The following is a 7500-nucleotide window of genomic DNA, read 5'->3' as shown; positions in this document are numbered from 1 at the left end:
ATTATAATTTTTGCGATGATCATTATCATAATTATCATTATTATTGTCCTTATTATCCTTATCATTATATTTTTGTTATTACTATCATTGTTGAATATATTTTTATTGATCTTGTACTTATCCTTAGTTACTATCTTTTTGGCTAATTTAACTTATTTTGTGAAGTTCATTCAGTTGCAATAAGAACTGCGCATCCCAACCTTAATCTTCATGACTTTATATATATATATATATATATATATATATATATATATATATATATATATATATATATATATATATATATATATATATATTCGTATAATAGAAGTTCAAAATTCATCTCTCTCTCTCTCTCTCTCTCTCTCTCTCTCTCTCTCTCTCTCTCTCTCTCTCTCTCTCTCTCTCTTACTCCTTCTCCTCCCCCTATCGCTCTCTCCCTCCCTCTCTTTTTCTCGGGTCCTCCCTCATTCTCTCTCTCTCTCTCTCTCTCTCTCTCTCTCTCTCTCTCTCTCTCTCTCTCTCTCTTTCTCGCCCGATTTTTTTCTCATTCCATTTCCCTCTTTCTCATTATCTTCTCTCTCTCTCTCTCTCTCTCTCTCTCTCTCTCTCTCTCTCTCTCTCTTCTCTCTCCTCTCTCTCCTCTCTCTCTCTCTCTCTCTCTCTCTCTCTCTCTCTCTCTCTCTCTCTCTCTCTCTCTCTCTCTCTCTCTCTCTCTCTCTCTCTCTCTCTCTCTCACTCTCTCTCTCACTCTCACTCTTATCCTTTTGATAGTATAATCCCCATTTCATCTGTCGACCTCACCCCAACATTTCTCTTCAACATCCAATTTTTATACGCTTTCTCATTATATTTTCGTCCTCATCCCAATTTGCACCTCAACCAGCATTTCTGACTGATCTCTGTTTCTCTTTTTTCCCCTGTCCTCATCGTTTCGCCAAAGCTTATCTCATTAACCCACTCCTTTTCCATCTCTTTATTATTCTCTTCCCTTCTTCATTATATCCGCCTGGTTCGACTCCTAAGGTCTATTCAATTAACTATTTCCTACTTCTTACTCTTTCCTCTTTCTCATACCCCTTTCGTTACCTTTTCCTCATGTCTGTCCTCATAATTTCTTAATTTGTTATCTCCCTCTTTGCTCTCTATTTCCCTCATTTATCAACTTCCTTATGGCTCTCTTCACGTCTTGTCTCCCTGTCTTTCTCTCCCCTTCCCTCATTATTATCACCTCACGATCTATCCTCACGAAGTCCTCTTTCTTTTCTTACCAGCCTCTTCTTTTCATCTCTCCCTCGACACTCTCCCTCTATCCTCACTATTCTCCTCACTTTCTACTGACCTCATCACCCTTCCTTCCCTATTCTTGGACCTCAGCACTGTTTCCTCACTATCCACCGACATCATCACCATCCTTTCACTATCCATCGACTTAATCACAATTACCTCACAATCCACTGACGCCCCTGTCTCCCTTCATTTCTCCTTCTCTCCTTACTCTTTAGTCTTCTTTCCCCTCATCAGACTCCGCATTTCCTCTCTCCCTCACAATTCCGCATCTTTCTACACTCTTCCCTCACTCCTCATACTCGTTGACTTCCTCATCTCATTTCCTATCTTTCTCTCCATTCAACATCCTCTCCTTGCAACTTCCTCATTAACCTCCGCCCTTCAGATTCTCTTCTTTCATTCGGCTCCCTCATTTTTTTTACTTCTTACTCGATCTTACTCATTTCCTATCTCTTCTTCCTCATTAATTGATATCTCACCTCATTAGCCTCTCCACTTCCCTTCCTCTCATCATATCTCCCCTCGGTGGCCTCCTCACTTCCTATCGCTCTCTTCCACTCCTCATCATCCATCCCACTCCCTCATTCTTCATCCTCCCTCACCCATTAGCATCCTCATTCACTCCACCCTCACTCATCTCCAATACCATCATCACTTATCCTCCTCCATTCTGTCATCCACCCCCAGCATCATCCTCAGCCCCTGATCCACTCCCTCACTCTCACTCGCTCATTCTCCCGATCAAGTCATCTCATTCTCATCCTCACTTTCTCACTCTCCTCATCCCTCCCCTCCACATTTTTCTTATCTTCTCTTCCCCGTTATTCCCTCCTCTCCTCTCCCCTCCCCTCTCCTCCCATCTCTCACTTCCTTCTTCCTCCCCTTACCTTTCATCATCCTCATACACCCTCCCCTCCTCTTCATCCATCCCCCTTCCTCTCATCCACAACCCTTTCTCGCCATCCTTCTCCCCCTCACCCCCCTCCTTTCTCCTCTTACTCTCTTTCATCCCCTCCCTTCTTCTCATCCCCCCCTCCTCCTACTCCCTCTCCCCCCCCCCCCCCTCTTCTCCTCATCCCTCCCCTCTCCTCATACTCCCTCTCATCCCCTCCCTTCTTCTCATCCCTCCCCTCACCCCCTACTCCCTCTCATCCCCTCCCTTCTCCTCATCCCCTCCCTCCTCCTACTCCCTCACACACACACCCTCTCTCACCCCCTCCCCACCTCCTAACCCCCCCCTCCTTCCTCCTAGTCCCTCCCCCCCATTCCTCTTACTCCCTCCCCCCCTCCCATCCCGAGCCTCCTCACACTCGCGATTAAAGACACTCAAGAGCCATTACCCACGACTCGCTCTCCTCTTTGTCGCTCGCTCGCTCTCGGCCGATATTGCTTCTGCGGAAAGAGAGAGAGAGAGAGAGAGAGAGAGAGAGAGAGAGAGAGAGAGAGAGAGAGAGAGAGAGAGAGAGAGAGAGAGAGAGAGAGAGAGAGAGAGAGAGAGAGAGATAGGAGGAGGAAGGGAGGGAAAGAGCGATAGGGGAAAGGGAGAAGGAGTAGGGGAGAGAGAGAGAGAGAGAGAGAGAGAGAGAGAGAGAGAGAGAGAGAGAGAGAGAGAGAGAGAGAGAGAGAGAGAGAGAGAGAGAGAGAGAGAGAGAGAGAGGGAGGGAAAGAGCGAGAGGGAAAGGGAGAAGAGAGTAGAGGAGAGAGAGAGAGGAGAGAGAGAGAGGAGAGAGAGGAGAGAGAGAGAGAGAGAGAGGAGAGAGAGAGAGAGGAGAGAGAGAGAGAGAGAGAGAGAGAGAGAGGAGAGAGAGAGAGAGGAGGAGAGAGGAAAGAGAGAGAGAGAGAGAGGGAGGGAGAGAGAGAGAGGGAGGGAGAGAGAGAGAGAGAGAGAGAGAGAGAGAGAGAGAGAGAGAGAGAGAGAGAGAGAGAGAGAGAGAGATACTCGCTGGCCCGCGGATGAGGTTCACCCTTGGCTTTGCCTTTCGCTCGAGTTCCTGCTCTTGCTTTCTCTCTCTCTCTTTTTTTTTTTTTTTTTTTTTTTTTTTTTTTTTTTTTTGCTCGAGTTCTTTTTCTCTTGCTTTCGAGTTCTTCTCTCTTGCTCGGTTCCTCGCTCATTCTCTTTCTCTCTCTCGTTCTCGCCCGTTTTTTTCTCATTCCCTTTCCCTCTTTCTCATTATCTTCTCTCTCTCTGTTCTTATTATTCTTTCATTTTCTAATCTTTTGTCTCTTTGTTGCTTTGGTTTTTATTCTTTAATTTTACATTCCTCCTTTTTTATATAATCATAATCATTCCTGTTATATATTATAGCCAATATTGCAATATTGAAATTATTGTCATCATTATACTATCACTGAGCAATATCGCTTTTGTGTGGCGAGACTCCCTTAGCTTGGGGTCTTTGCTTGTTTGTGTTTTTCTCATATTTATTTTGTTTCTTTCCTCTCCTTTTTTGGTTATTTTAATTTCCTTGATATATACAATCATTATCATAATTGCTATTCTTGTTATCCTCATTTTCATCAGCGTGCTTGTCATTATTTTGTGATTATCATTCTTTAATTATTTTTGTGATTTTTATCCTTATCCTTATTATCATTGCTATTACCATCATTATCATTATTATTGTTGTTGTTGTTATTATAATGATTCTTCCTCTCATTATTTGTTAATTTTTTTCCTACTCTTATTCTTATCATTATTACTATCATCATTATCATTCTTAGCATTGCTATCATAATCAAAATTATTATTGTTACTTTTTCTTCATATCATGATTATCACTATCACTATCATCCTCATCATTATCATCACCATCATCATCATCATCATCATCACCATCCTCCTCCTCCTTCTCCTCCTCTTCATCATCATCATTATCATCATCATTAGCATCATCATCATCCTCATCATCGTCGTCGTCATTATTACCTTTGTTAATAAACTTACCTTATACATTAATTTTAAAGAGATTGAATTCTCTATTGCAAGAACCACTAAGATATAACAAGATCCAAAACTATTTATAGCTTATCTAGGTATAATCTTATTATTTTCTTGTTATATCATTTCATTATTCTATCTTCATTTTATTATATTTTTCACTTCACTTTTGTTCATTCTCTTCATTTTTTTTTATCTTTATCTCCACTTTCATTCTCATTTCCATCGTCTTCCTCTCCTCTTCCCGGTCCTCCCGACAAGGCATTTACTTCGGGTATGTCAGAATTTCATCTCCGCTCTCGCATTATCCTCAATGATCGATCCCCAACCCCCCCCTATATCCCCCCCTACCCCTACCCTCTCTCTCTCTCTCTCATCCTATCCCTTCTCTCTCCCTCCCTCCCCCTACCCTCTCTCTCTCCCTCCTCCTATCCCCTCTCTTTCCTTCCCCCTACCGCCTCTCTATCCCTCCCCTACCCCTCTCTCTCCCTCCCCCTACCCTCTCTCTCTCCCTCCTCCTACCCCCTCTCTCTCTCTCCTCCTACCGCCTCTCTCTCTCCTTCCCCTACCCCCTCTCTCTCTCTCCTCCTATCCCCTCTCTTTCCTTCCTCCTACCCTCTCTCTCCCTCCCCTACCGCCTCTCTCTCCCTCCTCCTACCCCATCTCTCTCCCTCCCCCTACACCCTCTCTCTCCCTCCTCCTACCTCCTCTCTCTCCTTCCCCCTACCCTCTCTCTCTACCTCCTCCTACCCCCTCTCTCTCCCCATTCGTTCTTCCTTCCCTTTCTTCTCATCCCCGTTTTCTGCCTCTTCCCCTTATCCTCTTTCCCTCCCCATTTTTTCCCTTCTTTTCCTCCGTTTTTTCTTCTTTCTCCTTTCCTTATTATATCTCTTTTCTTCTCCGTCCTTCTACTTCCTTCCTTCCATCCCTATTCGCCTTATCTCCTCTGCTTCCCATTCCTCATTTCACCCCCCCCCCACGATTTATATCTTCCAAAATCCTTTCTTTCTCTTTCCATCTTCATCTCTTCCCCCTTCCTTCTTCCTCCTACACTCCTCTTCTGCATTCCACTACAACCCCAATTCCTTTCTTCTTTCCCTCTCCCTTCTTCCTTCCACCTCCTCCTCCCCCCCTTTCCCCCTCCCCCCCAAAAAAAAAAATCTCACTTCTTCTTCCCTTCCCATCTATTCTTCATCATTTCTCTCCTACTCCTGCTACTTTATTCTCTATGCTTATCCCTCCTTCTTTAACCAATCTCCCTAATATTCCTCCTTCTTCCTCTTCTCCAACTCCCGTGTTTCCTCCCTTCCGTTTCAACCCCCTCCCCCTCCCCTCCTCCCCCTCCTCCCCCTCTTCATATCAGCCCCTTCCTGTGGCGTCTGGCATGAATATTTACGGCAGCATAAATTATCTTTTTTTTTTCGCCCCCCCCCCTCCGTTTTCTCCCTCTCCTTTTTTTTCTTTCTTTCTTTATTCATTTAAATACTTCTAGAACACATAAAAACAGCGATTATATTTCTTTTTATATAAATACATCTGATACTTATAAAAGTGCTTGACAACATGTGTTTGCTCCACCAGTCATTTCCATCACTCAATATTAACTATAGGTTGTTCTTTTTTACATCCGGGACTATGAAAAGAGCTTAGAATTACGTAAATACATATATTAATTTCAAAAGATAAGCAGAAAATTAAATATGTAACATCTATTTCATCATTAATGCAGATTTGAAAATGGAAATTCATACTAAGAAAATTATATAAATACAGATTTCTATTCAAATGGATATATAAACAAGGAGAGTCTTTGTAACTATCCTTTAAGTGTATTCAGAAAATAAACTTATTCTGAAGAAAAATAAAGGCTATTTAAATACTAAACTACTACAGATAGATCGCCAATAGGGTAGAGTTTAAGATCTTCATAATTGGTGTAAAGATCCTGTCAATCATCTACGTTCTCAAGGCATATTGGTTCGTGAAAGCACAATGTTGCATTTAATTTCTCTCTAATTTCTATCTTCCCTTCCCCGTTGTTCCCTCCTTTCCTCTCCCTTCCCCTTTCCTCCCATCTCTCACTTCCTTTCTCCTCCCCTTCCCTTCCCTCCCCCTCACACACCCTCCCCTCCTCTTCATCCACACCCCCTCCCTCTCATCCACACTCCCTCCTCCCCATCCCTCTCCCCCTCATCCTCCTACAATATCTATAGTAAAATACTGAATAATTATTACACTCGTTCCGTAACACAAGGTGCAAGTCATCATTACTTGAAAACGGAAACAGCTGCATTTTTATTTATTTATTTATTCATTTATTTTTTATATCCTTGAAGACAAATGCTTTGGTCTCCATTCGCCTTCAAAATGTTCTTTTCTTATCATCTCTTGCATTTCTGAAATCCCGTTTTATTAATGAAATATCCCATTTTTTTTTCTTTTTCTTCTCCATTCACGTAATCCATAGATTATCACATTAATAAATTCCAAAACACCGCCGTTAAATACTTCATCTCATAAGATTTAGTGTCCACTTAATGTTGAAAATTATTTTCTGTGGAATTGCTTTTCCAGATGCATGAATCCCCATAAATATTCGTTAGGAAAAAAAAAAAATGTTACAATGTATTTATGTTAATCCCTACCTTCATTATTGAATAATTTACAATATTTATTACAACCAAAAGATATGAGTCATTTTTAATGAAAGAGAGATAGAGAGAGAGAGAGAGAGAGAGAGAGAGAGAGAGAGAGAGAGAGAGAGAGAGAGAGAGAGAGAGAGAGAGAGAGAGAGAGAGAGAGAGAGGAAGAGAGAGAGAAAGAAAGAGAGAGAGAAAGAGATAGATAGATAGATAGAGAGAGAGAGAGAGAAAGATGGAGAGAGAGAGAGAGAGAGAGAGAGAGAGAGAGAGAGAGAGAGAGAGAAGGAAAAAAAGCAAGAAAAAAAGAAAAGAAAAGAAAGATACAAGAGAGAAAAAAAAGGAAAAACAAAACAAAACATATAAACGTCCTTAAACACTACCAGAACCGCAACCATTTTCCCAAACCATTCCTGAAACACAACCATCTTTTCTTACTCAACCGACTTTGCCTCCAAAACCATCAAGGAACTTCGGTTGTTTCTGTTGGCTCAAGAAGTTAAAAGCACAAGTAACCTAATGCCTCGTCAACGGCTTGTATTACTAGTTTTTTTTTATTTTCTTCTTCCGTTGCAGCTTTGCCTGACACTATTTTTTTCCTCGTTTCTTGAAAAAAAAGTTGAAGAAGAGTAGTGGTGATTGTGGTGATGGTGG

This window comes from Penaeus japonicus, unplaced genomic scaffold (assembly GCF_977035675.1).
Source record: "Penaeus japonicus unplaced genomic scaffold, GWHDUDI00000001_assembly GWHDUDI00000035, whole genome shotgun sequence".
Taxonomy (NCBI): domain Eukaryota; kingdom Metazoa; phylum Arthropoda; class Malacostraca; order Decapoda; family Penaeidae; genus Penaeus; species Penaeus japonicus.
The sequence above is the reverse complement of the archived record's forward strand: the minus strand, read 5'-3'. Positions refer to the sequence as shown.